The sequence below is a fragment of the Pinus tabuliformis genome, chromosome 8 (genome assembly GCF_031772625.1).
Source record: "Pinus tabuliformis cultivar Carrire ecotype Pingquan chromosome 8, CPIR1, whole genome shotgun sequence".
Taxonomy (NCBI): Eukaryota; Viridiplantae; Streptophyta; class Pinopsida; order Pinales; family Pinaceae; genus Pinus; species Pinus tabuliformis.
This window is the reverse complement of record NC_142294.1, coordinates 620,089,502-620,112,245: the sequence shown is the minus strand read 5'-3', so window position 1 is coordinate 620,112,245 and position 22,744 is coordinate 620,089,502.

The following is a 22,744-nucleotide window of genomic DNA, read 5'->3' as shown; positions in this document are numbered from 1 at the left end:
AGAACATTCGAAAGACATGCCACCATTTTGGAAAGCTAAGCTATGTCAAGGAAGTGTAGAACTTTCTCAATTTCGAGATCAATCAATGTCAGACTTTCTTAAGAAACTTCTTTGGCATCCAGAACACCATCAACCAAGGAAAGTACCTTTCGAAACTTATTGGCCATTCGCACCAATTGATAAAGATCTTTCCGGGAATTTCCATCTATTTTGCGTCGAACTATTTAGTGATTTATATATGGAAACTTTCCTTTTAAACGAAACCGCTAAAAGCTCAGCGTTAACGAACAATATGTTACAAGCCATTGAAATTAAAAAATTATATTCACAACCTGGCTTATCATCCTTCCTATTACGAGGTCATCAATCCATAACAGAAGTTCATCCTAATTTTTATGATCCAATAGGTATCCAGTTGGAAAGAAGTTTTCATGAGAAAGAAATATCAGACAGAATTCCAACTGAAGTCGTGCATTCTTATTCCACATCCAACATTAATAGTCCAAGGAAAATTTGGTTCTTAATACTGATGTTTGGAAGTTACAAACGGCTAGGAATAAAAATGAAGCGATGGTTCCATTGGAAATATCATTTCACCTAGCTAATTTTCTGTATATAGCTAGAATAGGAGTAGGAGTAATTTAGCTAGGTTGTTAGGTTTGCTTTTGATAATTGATAGGCAAAATAAAAGAAGGGATTATCCCTATTCTGTACATAACCCTAGAAAATGTCTACCTCTCATAATAGTTAAATATTTTTCTCCATAATAAGAATTGCTATGGTTAACGGCATTTGACATTTACTAAAGACACCTTTTCTCTGTCAAAGATTTTGAACTTCTGCTTCTAAGAACAGCCAATCTTTTGAAAACTTAATCTTTATTATCAATAGAACTTTAACCCAGATATGATGCTAGTTTCAACTCCAAGAAATTTGAAGAAAGCTATCTTGGTGAAGGAGTTGTTTTATGTCAGTACAATGAAAGGTATCAATAATGAAATAAAGATTCTCTGTAAAAACAGCCATTTCCAAACAACTCTATCATTGTCGTCCAGAACTTTCTTAAGGAAAGAAAATTTGACTTCCTCCCTGCTAAAGGAAATCGCAGCATTCAGAGGGACAATCCGAAAAGAAACACTACATCTCAAAGAATAAGAGGTCTCATCACAAGCCGGCTTATCATGATCACAGATATTACAACTTGCTGACTTTGCCGATACTGTCCACCAAAACAGGGCAACGACTCAAGATTGTTGCAATCAAAAGACAAGGGGTCTCATCACGAGCCAGCTTGTTCAGCAAAAGTGTAAATCAAGTGAATGACTGTGTCATAATTTGGCTACCAAACCAAGACATTGTTCTTTAGAGAATAAAAAGGAAAAAGTGTCAAAATGGGTTTTTCTCTGAAAAAGTTGTAAATAACCTTAAGCAGGATAAAGGATCATTACTGGGTAATAGGTAACCCTGTCGAGGCTATGGACGCCTACTGGCAGCAGAGGCTCTACCTGCGGCAAAGGAGCATATTTAAAAAAAAGGCTGCTACACAGGGGAAACTTTATTTTTTCTTTTACAAGACCAAGTAATGGCTGATGTAAATGCAAGGACAAGCTGAGGATGCAAGTAATTAAAATAGAAAGAGGTTGAAAAAAAACATCATTGACAGTTTGAAGTATGATATGCTTTATTTTTTTTTAATAAAGTTTAAGTTCTCTGAGAATTTTTTTTTTCAGGAGTTTGAAAGCGTCAATAGAAGATCAGAGATAACTGGTTCTCCCAAGTGAATCGCCAATTGTTGTGGCCAGCAACAACCCCCCCTTAGTTCATTTAAGTGTTGACCAAAATACTTAAATGAATGGGGACCCTTAGTTAATTTTTAGAAAAAACAAGAGTTTCCTTCCCTCAAGATAAGGTTACCATCATGGGCTTAGGTAAGTCTTTTGAACATTTTAAAACCTAAGTCTATGATAAGGAGAAAATCTTTAAAGTTGCGTTGCAAAAAGATAGGAAATACCTCCATTTCTCTTTAAATATCGATATGCGCAAAATCCTCGTGTTAAGAATGACATCGCGTCGCAACAAAGTAATCCTCATAAAGAAAAACTTAAAGATTCACCGATCTGCGATAACGTCGATCGCAAGATCGCATATCGCAGAAATGAACCGACAAGATTTGGCAAACATCAAAATTCTGCGATCTGCGATGTTGCGATCGCTGCGATATTGCACCCTTGCGATTTGCGATAGTGTGGTTTGCGATGGTGCGATTTGCGATCGCGCGATATGAGAGGTTACGTAAGCAAATCATAAATCACTTCATTACGAATCCTTCAGGCATGCCATTCAAAGAAAAGCCACTTACCATAATCTGACTCGAAATCATGCGCTTTTAATGATAGTAAATGAATTAGTTGTCAGTTATTAAGTGAATTAAAGACGCGTGCCTTTGTAGAGATTTACTTCACGTAAGGTGGCATATTCGATACATCTGTTGCATTTAAAACTCTCCCATCACCTTTCTGGATCAGTCATTTCCATTTCACTCGTAATCTGCAGGAACGGAGAGCTAAGACGATTCAAACGCAGACGCAGGAAGAAATGGGAAAGAAAAATAAAGCTCAAAGCTCCGAAGCAAAGGAAAAGACGAAGGAGATGGCGCCTTTATATACAGACACAGCCTGTAACAAAGATGCGGGAATATCAACATGGGAAAGCATGTACAGGCTGCTAGAAGAGGAAAATCCTAGAATAATGAAGGTTGCTGCTGCCGCGGGCTCACACCGCTCTTCTGAGGCGTCCTTAGAGGACCTAGCATGTTCATTTCTTCACAGAATAGCGGCAAGACCCAAAATCCTACCATATACGGATATGATCAAGTGGATACTGGATGATGCAGACATGAACAACAGACAATTCAAAGTTCAAGGACACGGGCTCATCGGATCGTTTGCTGCACAAGATTTGAAGCTTATGTATCATCTTCCTGAACCGCAAATGACCTATAACGCACAATTAGTTAAGAAGTTCGCGGCAGAGAACCCAGACCTATCAGACACCACCAAAGATTGGTCTAGAAAAGAGGAGCCGCTCAAAAAGGACAAAAACGGTATGTACAACACTGGTTCCCTCACCTCTCCATATTGTTTTGCTGTGGCCATGCTCTGTAGGTTATTTGGGATGCCGGATATTAACAAGTTTTCGTCTGAATGGCTACCATTAATTGATGCTGCCACAAACACCGATATTATAGATTGGGCCAAAATCCTTTCTGATAATCTATACACGGCTGTTATCAATTACCGGTCTAAAAGATCCTTGTCTCAAAGGGTCTATCCTCCTTTTTATTTGTCTGCATATGTTATGGATTCTATTTGTCTTGTGTCTAAATTCCCTATTATGGGTTGGAAATGGACTACCCAAGACCCATTGCCTATCCATGTTTATCATAAGGTGTTATGGGATTCTCAGTTTGCCCCTCACTTCTACCAGATTTGCCACGGGCTTATTTTGCCCTTGTATAGAATAATGTATGATAAAGACCCCCCGAGGTGCTCTCCCGAGGCACAAATCGACATCACCCCCATCGCGAGATGGTTCGGGGAGGAATGGTTTACTTATATTAGAGTTTTTGGAAGCACTGTACCTCCACATGTCCTACCTCTATATATCCCTGATAAACTTTTGGCTCGGGAAATTGCTTATCAAACCTGTTCAGAAGGCGGCCTGACCAAAGACCTAAAAGACAAGAAGAAGGCCATATGGCCTCAATTTCATGTAGCTTGTGGGGCCTTCTCATTGTTCGATGTAGGACACGCTTTTGGTGAAGTGGAGAATGTGACGTGTCTTGAATTATTTAAATTCCCAGCAAGGCCATTTGACCCAAATGATATTGCCCAAGAGTTCACAACGAACGTCAAAATAAGAGTGTTCTCTGGAAAGAAAGATTTGTTTGATGATCTATTTCAGAATAGAAGTTCGCTCCAAGAAATTTTGCGGGAAGCTCGGTCGAGGTTGTCTCCAGATGACCTCCAAAGATTCATGTTATACAGGGAAAGAAGGCTGGCCAGTATTCTGCTAGAGAAGCTGCGACTGCCTGCTAGAGAACCAACTCCAAGCATTAGCCTCAGCGAAAACTCTAGCACTTCCAGATCTAAATCCAACACTGCGCAAGAAGTGCCTGAGCATCCTAAAGAGTTTGGATACGACCAAGAAACAACTAAGGATACAGCTCAATCAAGTGCAATGTCTCAACAACAAGTTATCGCCTCCCCGCCAAGAGATGTCCCCCCTCCTGTCATCGAAGCACCACTCGTCACAACAGAACTGGAAAAAGAATGGGAAACCTTCAATGAATTGATCAATCTTGAAGGGCAAGCCCTGAAAACACCTGTGAACAATACACAGGTAGTGCAAGAAGTGGTTCCGACCATAGTCAGCAGTGTCACAGAAACGGAGCACATTCCTATCGCTCCACCTTCTGAGCTTCTACTTAATGTAGAAGAAATTCCCCCACTGGATGTATTCTATAGTCCCCAACACAAAGCAGTTGTAAGGAGGCAGAGGAAGAAAAGAAAACTAAAAAATACACTGTCACAAGATGCCGAACATTTGGATGTCTTATGGAAAGACCCAATAATAACCCGACTGAAAATCTCACTAAGCTGTCTCAGATCGCAGGGCATATGCTTCTGCAACTATTGATAAGGCGTTGGAAGTTCAGCAACTATTGAAAGAACAAGAAGACCAGATACAGCTGCTACAACAACAGTTGCAACAAGCCAATGCTAACACTGAAGCTTCCAAACAGCTCGAGAAGCTGCAGGAAGACTTTCAACAGATGCAGATAGGCTATCAAAGAAGTCTCGACGAAAAAGGAAAACAATTGCAGAATTTACAAGAAATGCATAAAGATGAGCCTAAGCTGGCAGAATTTATTTCAGAAACTATTGGCTTAAACGAGCAACTACTGCAGCAACAAGAAGAGTTGGGATGTAAAATATCACAGTGGAGTCACTATTGCGAGCTGAGCGATAAAATCACCAATCAGGTGGTAGATTTGCGGAGTGACTATGATCAGAGTGACAGAAGGGTGACGGAATATTTAACTTGGCAGGATGATGATGAAGGAAGAAGAGCAGGTGCACCCAGGATAAACGAAAACCATAAAGAACTGCTCTTTAATAAATGGGACGATCAAATCAGGTAGGCGGAGCAAGCAGCGGAGACAGCGGCTACACAGGCAAGCATTCTCATCAACTGTGTAAATGAGAATTTACACAAGGCCAATTTAATCGCAGAGACCACCCCGGGGTATCTACCAAAGAGGTTACAACTGGAAGCAGAATGGAAGCAAAAAGCGCAGGCAAAGGAAAGAGCAATCCAAGCATTAGCCAGGTTGAATTGGGAATGTTACTGGACGTACTTAGTCAAGCCGCACAACCAATGGATGACGGTGAAATGCATCACAAACGCGGCCGAAAAAATAGCGCCAGCTCTTGTAGATGCTGTTTTCGCAGCCCAGTTCAACGCCGAAATCAGTCAGCCGACTCTCCTTAAGCCCATGCTGGATACTTGCAACTTTAAGGACCAAGTTCAGAAGTAGCCTTACTTAGAATGTTGTTTTTTCTTTTAACTAGATTAGAAAAAGGACGGTCATTTGAAAACCGCCTCCTAAATTTTGTAATAATACTATTATTAGAATTAGGAAGTAGTATTTTAACCCTTCTCATGCATTTAGAGAAGGGTCCAGAAATTTGTCAAAAACTTGTCCTCGGAACATGCACTTCTGCACCCTCAGAGGAGGTTTTGATGAATGGATGGATCGAGATTTATTAATGTTTGCATTTAATGTCTGCTACTGATGTTGCACTTTTGTACTCTTAGTAGATATTAGAACAAGTAGAGGTAAATCATTATTGCTTGAAGCTTATGAGTGGAACCAGTCATAAATGGTACTTTTATCTCTTGACCTATTTCTGCTTATATTCTTAAAGTGATATGCAGTTTTCAGTTGTTTATATGTTAATGCATGAATGTGTGGGTTACCATTTGGAACTTTTGTACGGTGGAGTCATTTATTTGTGCTTGATATATGAATAACTTATTATGCGATATGTTGTTCACAACTGTTTTGCTTAACTTCTTATGCAGAATGGTTTATCTTAATTGATTTCTATTCTTATGATAGCTGAATGATCTTTATTACCAGTTATTGTTCGAAATCTCTTTAGATCGCATAATAGAAGAAATACACCCCGGGTTAGCGTAGATTAGATGTGTTGTTTCTCATTAGATTACAATAGCATAGAGTTAGTTTAGAAGTTTGAATTAAATTAGATTAAAACACTCTTAGATCAACATCATCCAACTCTACACACACACACACCCCTTAGATTGGGAAACTGGTCCCATTATCCCCAGTCGGACCCGCTATACCAAACGGATAAGGAGCTGCCAACTAAGGTCTGGACCGGGTGGGTATCCCCCTTGTTGTCAACCCAATTTTTGGGGCTTCAACATGCTGGTAAGAAGAGAGGCTAGAAAAAGCAAAAGGAACTTTTGATGGAGTGTGGAAAGCTAATGATAGATTCGGGTAAGATGAAACACCTAACCAGCTACTCCTTTACAAGTCTTTAAATATGAAATTTACATCTTGGAATATCAGAGGTCTAGGAAGTAATAGAACACAAAGACTGCTTAGTTATAGAATGAAACAAGATATGCCGGATATGATCTTCATCCAGGAAACGAAATGTTCCATTCAGAAAATAAGACTCATACACAGCAAATGGCTCAATAGATATGAGTTTCTAGAGGTTAAAGCTAAGAACACAGCGGAGGGTATTCTCACTCTTTGGAATCCCCAAAGGGTTAGCATTTTGGATGCAGAGGCATCAAGAAATTTAGTGGTCATTCAACCAGTTGGGGTTTCAGAAACATTCCTAGTCACAAATGTTTACGGTCCTCAAAGAATAGAGGATAAACTCAAATTGTTAGAAGCCCATATTGACCTCAGGAACAGACAGGTTGGAATTCCTTGGATCATGGGGGGATATTTTAACATGATCAAATCTCTCTCGGAAAAAAAAGGAGGTACTAGAGCACTTAACAAAGACTCATTAGCATTCCAATCATTTACAGACAATATGAATTTGGTTGAGTTAGATTAGCAATGGCCTTTTTACATGGAATAACAAAAGAGGAGGTGAGGCACTGGTAGCGTCTAAGTTAGACAGGTTCATGATATCAGAGGAGTTGATGCTTCTAAATAGAGAAATAACAGCTTGAGTGCTTCCCTTTGGAGGTTCAGATCACTGGCCGATTCAATTGGAAATCAAGGGTATAGATTCTCCTAGGAATAGACCCTTTAAATTTGAAAATATCTGGCTCTCTCACCTGGATTTCATTAGTAACATTGAAAAATGGTGGTTTGAAGACTTGCAAATCCAAGGATCTAAGATGTACCTCCTTCATAAAAGACTAAAGCACATTAAGTTCAGACTTAAGGAATGGAATCAGAAGGATTTTGGTAACATTTTTGAGGAGAAAAAAGTAGTGGAAATCAAAATTCTAGATCTCAACCAGGCATTGATAAAAGATGGATTTTACAAAGCCAAAAGTGAGCAGGCTAACAAATACCATCTATATTGGGAAAATTTATGCAAACAAGAGGAAATATTTTGGAGGCAAAAATCCAGAATTCAATGGCTCAAGGAAGGAGAGCGGAACACTAGATTTTTTCACAGATCCACTATGGCAAACAAAGCTCACAACAAAATCTCCATGATTAAAGATGAGGAAGGGGAAATTTAGAACACTCATAAATATATTGAAGCTGTGCTTGTCCAACTTCCGAAACACCACTCGGGAAAACATTCCAGACAGGGATCAGTCCATCAGGGGAATTACAAGGCATATCCCTAAACTGGTGTCCAGAGAGGACAATTTAAACCTCAATAGACCAGTTGTTGAAAAGGAGGTCAGTGATGTTCTCAAAGACACACAGAATGGCAAAGCACCAGGCCCGGATGGTTTCAATGTGGACTTTTTTAAAGCTTGTTGGCATATTGTCAAAGAGGACATTTTGAATGTGGTAGAGGATTCCAGGAGCAGCAAAAATATCCTGAAAGCTCTCAACACCTCCTTCATTTCCCTTATTCCCAAACATGACTCAGCTCAAACTGTAGATAAATACAGACCTATTGCCTTATGTAATGTGGTTTACAAGATAATATCCAAAGTAGTGGCTAATAGGCTTAAACCTCTCCTTCCCTCACTAGTGTCTGAGGAACAATCAGGTTATGTGGAGGGAAGACAGATTCTAGACAACATTATTCAAGCACATGAGGTGGTTCACATGCTAACCAACAAAAAACAAGTGGGGATGATCATGCAATTAGATATTGTCAAAGCGTATGACAAGGTGAATTGGAATTATATCAAGAAGGTTCTCTCTGCCTTTGGGTTCGACCACAATTGGGTCAGATGGGTCATGGCACTAGTGACCTCTTCCAACTTTTCCATTCTGGTAAATGGCTCTCCTTTAGATATCTTCAATCCTTCTAGAGGCCTCAGGTAGGGAGACCTTCTCTCTCCCTTCCTCTTTATTCTCATGATGGAAGGACTTGGGCGATCCATTAAGCAGGCCAAGGTTATGGGCAAAATCAGGGGTCTTCAAGTTTCAGAGAATGGTTCTATGCTGACTCATAAACAATTTGTTGATGATACCTTATTGCAAGGAATTCCAATAGTCAAAGAGGCTTTGGCCTACAAGCAAATACTTAAAGATTTTTCCCTGGCTATAGGTAAGGAAGTCAATCTCTCTAAGTCAAAAATCTTCTTCTTAAACACTAACATTGCTATCCAAAGCAATATCTCAAGAATTATTGGTTTCCAAAGAGATTCCCTCCCCTCTAAATATTTAGGAATCTCTCTTACTGCCAGACCCATGCACAAGAGTATTTGGGAACTGGTTCTTAATAAGTTGTAGGACAGAGTCAAAAATTGGACCTTCCGTGCCTTGAACCTGGCTGGCAGGTTAGTTCTGACAAAGGCAGTTCTACAATCCATCCCGATTTTCATGTTATCAGCTCTCCTAGCTCCCAAAGGTGTCTTAGAGCAAATCAGAGACATATAAAGAGACTTCCTGTGGGGCAAGGAGGAAACAAGAAAGAAATGGGCCCTGGTTTCCTTGGAAAAAATATGTAAACCCAAAAGTCATGGGGGTCTTGGCGAGGATGATCAAGAGAGTCTTTGTAAAGCTTTAGGAGACAAGCTTTGGTGGAGATGGGTGCAGGAGCCAAAAGTCCAATGAGCCAGGACATGGAAAGAGAAATATGCTAGCTCTTGGCATACTAATGATCTCATAAGAATGTCTGGAATTATAAAAGGCTCCTACATATGGAACAGAGCCTAGGAAAAAAGAAGCCTAGTTCAAAAGAACAGTTTTTGGGAAATTAGAGCAGGAGATCTTGCTCTCTTTTGGGAGGACAAATGGTAGCAAGAACCAATGCTATTAACAGAGAATTTTGTAAGCCTCAAGTAGGAAATAGATGCCCAAGGGTTAATCAGAGTAAAGGATTTTTGGGATCTTTCTCATACCTCCAAAAAGTGGAGACGCTGGAGAAACATTGATTGCAGAGAGGACAGCCCCCTAAAAATCAAAGCAGAGGCTCTTGGGGACTTGCTCAAGCAAAGGATGCTCTTAATAATAGAGGGGCAGGATCAATTGAGATGGGGTAATAACAAGAGAGGAGCCTTTAACCTCAAGGAAGCAAAATTTTTTCTCCTTGGGCTAGGTTCTAGTATTCCAGACAAGACCTGGTTGCATATTTGGAGGTAGCAAGGTTGGATGAAGATCAAAATTTTTATGTGGTTGGTCCATCACAAGAAAATATTGACTTGGGACAACATTAGGAGAAGAGGAATTATTGGGCCTTCTAGGTGCCAGCTCTGCAAGGAGCAGGAGGAGACAATGGAACATATTCTCAATAGTTTCTCGTACATAACCTGGCTGTGGGATTCGTTCTCCTCTATTTTACCAAAGTATGATAGGGATAGAGGAAGTATCACAAATACCCTAAATCACTGGAGAAGAAACTTCACGGAGAATGAACTACTAAATTTGGCCTGGGCCTTCACACCCTGCTTCATTATCTGGAATGTTTGGAAAGAAAGAAATAAAAGAATTTTCAAGAATGGAAAGTCTTCACCACAACATCTACTTGATCTTATATTGAAACAGCTCAGAGAGACAGTTAGCTCTACTGTTCGCAATATCCCCAAGAATCCCCCTCAGACGAAGAGCATAGAATTCTCACGCAACTTGGATTGCAAGGGATAACTCCTCAAGGTATAAACAGAAGGGATAAAACCATGGTTATAGAGAAGGACTACTGGCAACCTCCACCGAAAGGCTTTCTGAAATATAACATTGATGGGGCCTCCAAAGGCAATCTGGGAACTGCTGGTTATGGAGGAGTTTTAAGGGATGAAAAGGGAAATATTATCTTTATCTTCCACTGTCATTTAGGAAGAGCTACCAATAACATGGCGGAAGTGATGGCTCTGGAGTAGTGTCTAGAGTTTCTAACTCAGAACCATTGCTCAAATATCATTGTAGAAGCAGACTCTGAGATAACCATCAACGTTGTGAAAAGAATCAGCAGTGGTTCTTGGTCGGAAAGAGTCTCGAATCATTGGAAACTTATTTAGGTTTATCAAAGAATCCAACTTCATCTACAAGACCTTCGAACCATAAGTTTCAACCATGTTCGTCGTAATGCCAATAAGCTTGCAGACTTACTGGCCAATAAAGGTGTATGCAAGTGTAGAAAGTGGGATGGCCAAAAAGTGGCAAGAAATTCCTCCAAGTCGTCTAAAGGCTATCTACGAGGATCAAGCTGCTAAGGATAGGGAGGTTTTTCCGATTTCGGGCTAGGTTGAATAACACGAATTGATGTCACCGGAAAGTACAACCTCAGCCCGACAGGATGAGCTAGGAAGGTTGGAGAGTCAATAAAGGTCTCACTTTCTCCCGGAGCATTCTGATCGGTAACCCCAGGTTTCTGGTCGGCACTCTGCAGTTTCAACTCCCAAATAAACTTGGGACTGGGTTCAGGCTTCACGGAACGAATAGTCAGAACGGGCAGTTAATGATGTACAATAGTTGGCTTTCTTCCTCTTTCCGCTTTTGGGCTACAAATCCTGGAAATAGGCAGGTTTTTTGTGATCACATGTTTGCAAAGTGGAAAGTGGCTTTGCTTTTTCGGGAGTGATTCCATAGGGCTCATGACACGTGGCATGGTGGCAGTTTCGGAAACTGCCCTTCATCGCTCGTTAAAGTTCAGTTGGGTTTGGCGCAACGATATGGCGCCTGGCCATAGGATCCAGTAGATTGGCTGGACGGTTGGGATTTTCGGCGCGGTTTAGTGGGGCCCGTTGGGCCATTTCACTATTACCCAATGGCGCATCTTGTCCTTTCCATCCTTTGAGTTCCTTAGAGGGTCGGGGTTGACCGCTAATGTTGGTCGGCTTCGGGGGGTGTTTTGACTGGTTTGTTTTAGTCCTTCGGGGTTTTTTCCATGTGTTTTGGGCTTTCAAGTGTTAGTTGGAGGGTCTTTGTCTTTGGTAGGATTACCTGGTCTCCTGTGTTCATCTAAATTGACAGGTTTCTATATACTTTGTAATTTATCTTTTGAATTAATGAAATAGAAGGTTCAACTCTTACTTCAACAAAAAAAAAGATGATGTCTCCCAAAAGTAAAGCTAGAATAACATCCATGCATACTAGCCCTCTTCTTAGGTGTATCTAAGAGTCTGCCACTCTCTATTGTATCATCCCTGTCCATCCTGTACCTTTTCTCAGACTTGCATCCATCCACACCATTAGTATTTTCTTCTTGTATATCTCCATGAATGGTCCTCAACAATCCTTGCTTTTGTAAATATGCAAGGCTTTAGAGAATAAGTGCATTAACCTCAAGTTTCTTTTCTTGAGCTTTTGCAAGCCTTTCTTGTGCTTCAATCAACCTCTCATTATTTAATTTACAACTTATGATATATGCTCTAAGACTTCCTAATGTATATGATAGATCAGGAGAGTCTCCCTCTCCTTACTGGCTAATTGATTTCTCCCATCCCATTGATTTCTCTTTTTAGGTGTATCCAAGAGTCTACCACTCTTTATTATATCACCCCTTTCCATCCTGTACCTTTTCTAAGACCTGCTTCCATATGCACCACTATTATTTTCTTCTTGTTTATCTCCATGACTCGTCCTTAGCTGCCCCTGCTTCTGTAAATCTGAAAGGCTTTAGAGAACAACTACATTAATCTGAGCTTTCTTTTATTGAGCTTTTGCAAGCCTTTCCCGTGCTTTAATCAATCTCTCATTATCTGCTTTACAACTTTTGATCTTTGATCTTAGAATTCTCAATGTATCTTTTATATTAGGAGAGTCTCCCTATCCCTACTACCCAACTGATTTCTCCCATCCCAATGGTTTCTCTTTTGGGTCGTATGAGAAGCCATATGAACTGTACTCAACCATTTTGCTCTTCATCTCTTGGACTTCTATTTCATGCAACATATCACTGTTAGATAAAATGAAGTAATAATCAAAAGCATTACCTCAATTTATTGTGTAGGAATTTACAGGGTAAGTTCCTCAGAAACAACACAAAAAGGACACCGCTCACAACCAGATCACAGATCAATACACCAGTATTTTTGACGTGGTTAAAACCCTCAAAGAGGGAAACAGTCCACGGCCTGAGCCAACGCGACCACTTCAGGCAATTTATTAATCAAAGAATGAAAATTTACATAAGCTTCTCTCATGCATGGATTACCCTACAAATGACCCTCCATGCGCTTTAAATAGAATTCATGGACCAATCGGGTGTCAAGCCACGGACCAAGTGTTGGTAATACCGAGGAGAGAATGAACCGTCAGATCACTACATATCGTGACCGTCGGATTGTAAGTTACAAAATGTACAACGGTAAAGAAACACACATTACCTAACTCTATACCTAACTCTATACTAGACCAAGTTGTACATAACTATTTCCTATGTGTCGGAATATCCTAACATCCCCCCTTAAGAACAACTTGGGATAGGATTGAAGGATTTACAAATATGACACAATAGGAGAAGGAAGGAGGCACTAGAGCCTATCCCCCCTTAGTGACAACTTCCTGAACTCCAAGTATAAATCGAAGTTTAGTGAACTTCGCCTCTGTGAGAGCCTTTGTGAAGATGTCTGCAACTTGATCATCTGTTGAACAATATTGCACTTCAAGAACATGGTCGTGAATGAGCTTTCTGATGAAGTGCATGTGCAGTTCAATGTGTTTGCTGTGCTGATGTTGAACTGGATCTTTGCATAGCTAAATGGCACTTTGATTATCACACCAAAGTGTAGTCAGATGCTGCTGCTGAAAGCCAAATTCTGACAGGATCTGGCAAAGCCACAAGGCTTCCTTACTAGCTTCTACGGCACCACGATACTCTGCTTCTGCTGATGAAAGAGAAATGGCAGCTTGTTTCTTACAAGCCCATGTAATAGGTCCTGAACCAAGAGTGAACACATAACCGGCAGTAGACTTCCGATCATCAGGGTCACCAGCCCAATCGGAATCAGTGAAACCAACCAATAGAGGAGCTGCTTCGACACTGTAATGAATCCCAAACTGAACTGTACCTCGAACATAACGAAGTATTCTTTTAGCTGCTTTCCAATGACTTTCACGGGGGTTTTGCATAAACCGAGCAACAAGGCCAACAGCAAAGGAAAGGTCAGGATGAGTATGGGTTAAATACAAGAGTTTTCCTACAAGTTGACGGTATAATGTAGCATCAACTTCAGGAGAAGTACAAGTGACTGAAAGTTTGACTCCAGACTGAAAGGGAGAAGGGGCTGGCTTACAGTCTTCCATGTGAAAATGACGTAGAATGTCACAAGCATACTTGGACTGGGAAAGGGAAATACCCTCCTTGGATTGCAAGACTTGAAGACCGAGAAAATAGTGTAAGTGTCCTAAGTCTGTCATTTCAAATTTCCTTTTGAGGCTAGACTTCACATGGTTTATAAGGTTGGGATCACTACCAGTAAGGATAAGATCATCAACATAAAGAACAAGGATGATAAGAGAGTTGCCCACTTTCTTGGTGTAGACAGTATTGTCAGAATGACACCTAGAAAAGCCAGATTCTAAAAGAAAGCTATCCATTTTGGCATACCAAGCTCGAGGAGCTTGCTTGAGACCATAAAGGGATTTCTTAAGTCGACAAACAAGGCTGGAGTCTGTTTGTATGAAGCCAAGGGGTTGTTCCATATAGATTTCTTCATGCAAGTCCCCATGCAAGAAGGCAGATTTAACATCCATCTGATGGACTTCCCATTTGAAAGAGGCAGCAAGGGAAAGAACAAGGTGGATAGAGTTCATTTTGGCAACAGGGGAGAAGGTTTCAGTGTAGTCAATGCCTTCAACCTGTGAAAAGCCCTTAGCAACAAGACGAGCTTTATGTTTATCAACTTTCCCATCTGGTCCATACTTGGTTCTGTAAACCCATTTGCATCTAACAAGTTTTCGTCCCTTTGGTAAAGGAACAAGATCCCATGTATCATTTGCCAATAATGAATGATATTCTTCATTCATAGCTGCTTCCCAATCTGGATGGCCTGAAGCTTCTGCAAAGGTGTCAGGATCATAATTTACTGGAGCTTGAGCCAGTAAAGAAGAGGCTCTCTCGAACTGAGAACGTGTGCGTCGCTGATCTGTAGGATCACCGGCAAGATCACCTGCTGCATCTCGAGTAGCACGAACCCATTTTGGAAGCTCAGGAGCTGAAGGAGGATCCTGAGATGGTGGGGGAGGATTGTCATCCTCACTTTCATCATCTGAAGAAGAAATGTTTTCAAAAGTAGAAGAGATAGGGAGAGGTGGCACAACCGCCGGACTAGGCTCGCAGGCCGATATATTTTCATCAAATTTTACATCTCTTCTAATGATAACATTTTTGGACTTAAATGGAATAAGTCTATAGCCTTTGACATCTTCAGAATATCCAACAAAAGTACATTTTTCACTCTTAGGTTCTAAAGCTTTATGCTTTTCATCTGGAATATGGGCCCACGCTTCACTTCCAAAAACACGAAAGTGACTTACATCTGGTTTGATTGAGCTCCATGCTTCTTTTGGAGTGATATTCTTTAAAGCCTTAGTAGGAGTGCGATTTATTATGTAATTTGCATAGTTAATTGCTTCTGCCCAAAAACTAAGACCAAGTCCTTTAGATTGTAGCATACAATTAGTCATTTCCTTTAAGGTGCGATTCTTCCTTTCAGCTACACCATTTTGTTGTGGAGTATATGGAACAATATGTTGCATTTGAATTCCATTCTCAGTGCAATAGTTGATGAATGTGTTTTTAACATATTCTCTGCCATTATCAGATCTTAACTTAAGAATTTGATGTCCAGATTGTTTTTCAACAAAGGCCTTGAAGGCAAAAAAAGTGTTAAATACTTCACTCTTGAGTTTTAAGAAGTATACCCAAGTGCGTCTGGAGAAATCATCAATGAAAGTTAAGAAATACTTGCAACCAGAGAATGACACAACTGGAAGTGGACCACATAAATCACTATGCACAAGCTGTAAAGGGGCTGAGGTGTGCCAAGAGGCACGTTTTTCAAAACTGTCCCGATGATGTTTTCCGAGTACACATCTGGAACAAACACCATCTCTGCAAGATACCATAGGAAGACCTGTCACCATATTTTCTTTACATAGATGCTGAAGGGAGCGATAGTTTAAGTGACCAAATCGCTCATGCCAAAGTTTGCTCACTTCATCGTTATGAGCAACAAATACTGAGGGAAGATTTGATGACCCAAAGTTGTGAAACTTATACAACCTTGTAGAATCATCAGCAATGCCAGTAGCCAAAATCTGTTTAGGATCTTTTAAGTCCTTGATTACAACATCATGAGGTGAAAATTCAACGATTTTACCTTCACCTGAATGAGTTATCTGATATACAGATAGAAGGTTGCAGGATAAGGTTGGAACACATAATACATCATTAAACTGACCATTGTCTAGATGAACAGTTCCAGTCCCTACAACATTAAGAGATCTATCATCACCAACATATATATTTTTGGTGTTACAATCATTTAAAGAAAAAAACATGGCTTTGTTTTTGGCCATGTGATAAGAGGCTCCAGAATCAATGAGCCACTCATGAGAATGAGAAGAAGAAGATACATTTAATGCATAGCCAGACCGAGATGCTTGACAACCACATGCAGAAAGTGCCATTCCTGAAGATGAAGTTGAAGTTGAAGATTGCCCCAAATGGATGTTATGCTTCTTCATTGCTGCTTCCAAGGCTTCCATCTTTATAAAGCATTTTGATTCTAAGTGGCCATCTCGATTACAAAAATTGCAATGTCTATCAGTCTTCTTCCATTTGTTTTTATTTGTCTTATCATTTTGTTGAAATGATTTTTCATTTTGGGGCTGAAATTGCTTAGGACCCTTGTTTGGTTTAGGACCATTCTTTTTAGGATATGACTTCTTAGGATTCTTTGAATTTGGTTGCTGCTGGGCGGCTAACGCTTTCTTGGAAGAGTTTCCAAGATTAAGAAGACCAAGTTGTAAGAGTTTTTCTTGTTCTCTTATTAAAGAATCACAAAAAGAGTCAAAGGAAGGGGGCTTGTAGTCTTTTCCTTGAGAAATGAAGGCTTCTCTTGTAGAATGGAAGGTGGAAACAAATACAGAGTAGGCTGGTCCCAACTTAGTAAGGATGGAATAAATAAGGTTACTATCTTCTTTCTTAACCTTAACACTTTCCAAGAGATATCTAAGGGTCTTGAACTTGGACAAGAAATCTTCAATGCAAGAAAAATTATTAGGGTCCAATGTAAGCAACTCATTTTCAAGTTGATGGGCTCTAATTTCATTTTTAATCCCAAAAACTTTAGTGATTTGTTCCAATGCTTCATTAGGAGTATCAAGTTCTGCAATATGGAATCTGAGATCAGGAGAGATAGACATCCCTATCAAACCACGTGCTTGATCTTGTTTATTTTCCCATTTAGCAGCCTTATCTTCATCCTTCGGTTTCTTCTCTTGGCCTGTGGCTATTCTGTAGAGACCTTTACTTCTAAGTAAATCCTCAATGTAGGACAACCATTGGAAGTAGTTGGTGCTGTCAAGGGTAACTTGGTATTGACTTTCCATTTCAACAGAAACTGAAGCTGAATATGCTGAAAGTAAGTGTTCCAATGGATAGATCTCAAAAAATTAGGCTGGTTTAAAAAAAACGGCTCTGAAAAAGGCTTCCGGATGAAGAAGTTATGGCTTTTTGAAAAAGAGAGAGAGAGAGAGAGAGCGGGGGGGGGGGGGGGGGGTGCTTTGGGTTGCATGCTTGCTTTGAGAAAGCTCTTTTTCCCTACAAAACAAAAAACACAAAACCCAACACGGACATGCAAAGAAAACGAACCTTACGGCTCGAAGTTAGCTTTACCCAAAAAACTAAATATTTTCAAAAATGAACCTTGCGGCTCAAAGTTAGCTTTAGCCGAAAAACTAAATATTTTTCTCAATGTTTCTGATTTTCCGAGATCACACTAAGGTGCAGGGAAAAGAGCATACGCATGAGAAAAATCCTTCCTTTCTGTTTCTGATTTTCCCAGATCGCACAGAGTCGCAGGGCAAAGAGCATACGCAGAAATGAAAGGTATAGATCCGGTTAAAAAAAAAAAACTAAATAAACCGAAACCGAAATAAACAGAGAGAAAATAACAGTAAACTACAAATAAACACTGTATACCTCCAGATCTTAAAAATGACGCAGCTAGGGCTACCGGAAAGCTTTTCGCATGAAACGAAAGGGGTTCCTCACTGGAACAGATGCTCCGAACACAACAGAGCAGTCCTCTCGGCCCGAAAGCAGTAAGAAACAACAGATCTAGGAAACAGCAGTCGGATGCAGTTCTACCGGCTTCAGATTTGGATCACCAACGGACGCGGCCCTCAAATAGCTCTGATACCATGTAGGAATTTACAGGGTAAGTTCCTCAGAAAGAACACCAAAAGGACACCGCTCACAACCAGATCACAGATCAATACACCAGTATTTTTGACGTGGTTAAAACCCTCAAAGAGGGAAACAGTCCACGGCCTGAGCCAACGCGGCCACTTCAGGCAATTTATTAATCAAAGAATGAAAATTTACATAAGCTTCTCTCATGCACGGATTACCCTACAAATGACCCTCCATGCGCTTTAAATAGAATTCATGGACCAATCGGGTGTCAAGCCATGGATCAAGTGTCGGTAATACCGAGGAGAGAATGAACCGTCAGATCACTACATATCGTGACCGTCGGATTGTAAGTTACAAAATGTACAACGGTAAAGAAACACACTTTACCTAACTCTATACCTAACTCTATACTAGACCAAGTTGTACTTAACTATTTCCTATGTGTCGGAATATCCTAACATATTGTTGGTGAGGCTATTGAATTTTCACAATTCAATTCATATTAGCATGATACATAATAATAATATTAAGAACATATCAATACATGCATGAAGCATGATACTAGAACAAAATTAACAATGAAATAACTGCCAAGCATGCATGATATATATATATATATATATATATATATATATATATATATATATATATATATATATATATATAACCATAACCTTCTGCATTTACCTTGAGGTCCAATGCTATGAACCTGCTCTGATATCATTCTATAACACCCCACCCCACATTTAACCACTTATACAAGCTCATAGGAGTAAGCATGAGTCGAGAGTTACTATGCATGACCCAACCTCCAAGATTCAGTTATGGAAATGGGGTTCACTTTTCAAACCTTACTACATCACCCAGAGACACATGATTGCCTAGATGTCAACAATTTTCATAGGTGACCATTTTCCCCAAGTCCACACCACTGTATGACCTAGCTTGTAGCCCAGACGCATGCATGCAGGCAAGTCCATGTGGCCAGATGGCTCCAGCTGCATGCAAGACCCATCCTTCGTGCGACTATGGCTAAAAATTCCTCTAACTGATAGTGTGGCCACAGACCCTGGTCCATATTTTTAGGGCTAGCCTATAGGCCAACAACCCATAACTTTCTAGAACCTTATCAACAATTTGTATAAGGCTTCAGGCTCTATTTCCAAGTTTTAATCTGCTCAAGATCATATATCACAAAACATTCATTTATACAAACACTTCGTAAACATGGTACTTGTAGATCATGAATGCATAATTGTTCACTGATTCATTAGTTTCATCAAAGGTTCATTAAGAAGGCTCACTACCCTCTCATACTAGCTATAAAAAACACATATTAGCTGATGCATTCATATAATCTATCCAAGAGCATGTTAACCATGAAAAAGATCAATAAGAAGAGCACATCATATAATGAGAAATATACCATGCATGCAACCAACATTTAATTAGAATGTATCCAGGACAAACTAGTCACATAATAAACACAATAACCAATACTTGTGCTCATTGATCTCATTAAAGAATACCACATATTAACATATGCATAGTGCCAACCAAGTCAGGCACTTCTACGTATCACACGCTCGACCCAATCACCCCAATGCCATATTCCAAGCATGAATGTGGGATTACATGGGGATAAACCAAAACATAACCATAGAAGGAATCTAGAGGTTAAACCACCTCCACCCTCAAGCCACAATGATTTCATCTAAATTGGTCTAGAAATCACCAAAACCAATACAAGATTGGATGCCTCAAGATTTCTTCACCATACCCAGAGGAGTTTTCCTTCTCCATCCACTTGTCAAAAGCTTCCTGGAGAAGACCATATCCACCCTCAACCTTTGAGACTTTCCTGAGACCTCCTCAACAAGATCCAAAATCTACCAACAAATCAAAGCTCAACCAGACAGGGAAACCACTACATCATGGCTATCCAGGAAATGGCATAGGCAAGGCTATATATAACTATGAATCTAGGAAAATCCCCATGCAAATGGCAACAAAATAACCGGTAAACCAATGCACAAACCATGCATCATAATCCCAACAAGATAAATTGATATGCACATTCTTACCTGCAAAACCCTCTTGTTGGTTGCTCTTTTCCTTGCTTGTTTTTTGCCCTTGCTTGTTACTGATCCAATTCCTCTTGCACTCCTTGCTTGTTTCTCCTTGTGTCCAAGTGTTGTCCAAGTGCTCTCTCTCTCTTGTTGTAGTGTTCCCTCTTTCTCTCTTCCAAAAGTGAATGCTAGAATGAATTGTCTCTCATTTCTTTTCTTTTCCTTTTATTTTTCCTCATTTTCCCTTGCATGCATATTCTTTTACTATTTTCTCCTTTCTTGTCTCTTCCTCTTAACCATTTGCTGAAGTGTAATTTTTTACATTTTCCTTTATTTCTTTTGCACTTTGCCACATGTCCTTGCTATCTTGCAATAAATAATTTGCCTTTTATTTCCTTTTTCCTCTTGCTAATGCCAATGCCAATTTCCATAGCCCAATAAATAAATAATTAACTGCAAGTGGATCCCAATATAATGTTTTTCCCTTCATTAATCTTGGAATACGTGTCCCATGACCTTGGTTTTATTTTGCTTTTATAATGCCCATTTGTTATGGAATTTTAACCTAAGGTTGTTACACTTGAACTTCCACTCATACTTTCCACTTGTTCAAATGTTGGATGCTTACCATGTGTCATCCTTTCATTGGTCTAATAGAGGATGTTAAATAACATGCATCTTTGCCTACTATCCACCATTCATGCTTTTTCTCATTGTTGGATAGGATGAAAGGTGCATGATGTTTAATGACATTAAATAATGTGCATGTTTACACAACATCCACCATAGGTCCCAACATATATCCACCCAGAAGATTCTCGTTGTTTAACAGTTTTGGCGTTTTTCAATAAATTTGGTGTTTTTCACCGTCATTACAATTGTTGACTTCAAACAATTATAACTTCTCATCTAGGAGGAGTTTTTCCAAGTTTGATATACCGTTGGAAAAGTATTGAAGACGATTATCCAACCATACCATCCAAAAACTCACTAAGCAAACTGAACTTTGACAAAAACCCAATAAAATTCAAGCCTCTATGACTTGATGATAAAATGAAAGAGATCAAGCTATCCTAATAATTTATGAATGACGTTGCTACTTACTTAGGCATCCTCTTTGACATCAATGACATTTTTTTGTCATCAATGAAAACATTATCTACAACACATGTACATATTTTTTAAGGCTAGTGTGCCTATGTTTACGTGTTTTTGAGGCCAAAGGGTTTTGTTTTGTAAATATGAGATTACATGCATATTAAAAAAACACACCATTGTTGTAGACCAAATAAAACAAGAGAGTATGGGGGGATAAGACTCCATAAGTGTGAAACAGGTGCCAAGGATAAGTAATGAAGGCCTTAAGCATAGGTGGTTAAGCTACTATTAAATAATCCTAAGTAAAAAAATGCACATATTTGATCCTAAGACCATAAAGCAACTTTATATAGTGCCACTTGTCAAAAAGTGGGCATGCACATAAAAATGAATGGTTTTAGAGTAATTGGGACTCTCATGACATCATTGGGACTATTGGGAGCTGAAGTCTCCCTCGACGGGAAACATGGGCAACCTTGTGACACATTTTTATCCGTGGTAAAATCCTATGTGGATATTGGGAAAGAGAAGCAGATTTCCCTTGTGTGAGGTTAGAGAGGTATTTGGTAACCATTGAGGATAGTTGAAACTCCTAGAAACCACAGGGCTCTATTGGATTCCAAACAACTCCCCTTCCATTTTCTCTAGTGAAATGAGCCGTCTTGTTATATTAGATTCTGGGGTTAATTTATTTCCTTATTGATTTTGAACACCAATTTTATTTTCTTTTAGATTGTTATATCTTTTGATAAATGACGAGACCTGGTTCTTATTATTCGACGCTGTATTACTTGCGAAGGTCGTTGTAGCTTTGTTTTCTACTATAGAATTTGGTTTCTTATGGTTTTTCTGTGTTATAAGTTAAAACTCCCCTACTATTTCTTTAAAAGTCTCACTAAAATGTTGAAGTTCTACCAAAGAGGTTTCAAAAACCTTAATAGGAGTTTATTTCATTACGACTTGATTCAAATTATAGTTGAGTTTCAACTGTCCCAAATAGGGGATTCTTGGAAAGCATTTCTTTGTAGAAATAATTTTGTGAAGCCTCCAGTAAATGACGGGGAAAAATGTCTTCGAAGATTGAATAAGTCAAGGAGGACTTTCGTGAAAATTCATGAGAAACCCCAACTTCCCTGAAATCAAAGTTCTATGCCTGAAAACCCTAGATGACTATCTCAATTGAGCACACCAAATGGCATATATTAAAAGCCTCTTGACTCGTATTACCCACAATGTGGCTAAAATGGCTAAAATTGGGTTTGTTGAAAAAAACCTTGACCTGACTCTGTCTGGAAATTATGCATTAGAGCCAAATTTCTCTGTGTATCATGACCAACCTAAACATGCAGACAAAACAATTAAACATGAGAAAATTGCAACCACACCATCTCATGTTATAAGTAAATAGTTAGCCCATAAGATATCTCAATCCAAAAGGAACATGTTTAAAATGTTTAATCTACAACCATCACTGTCTAGATAAATATTCTTGAAGAACCAATACTTAATTTTTTAATT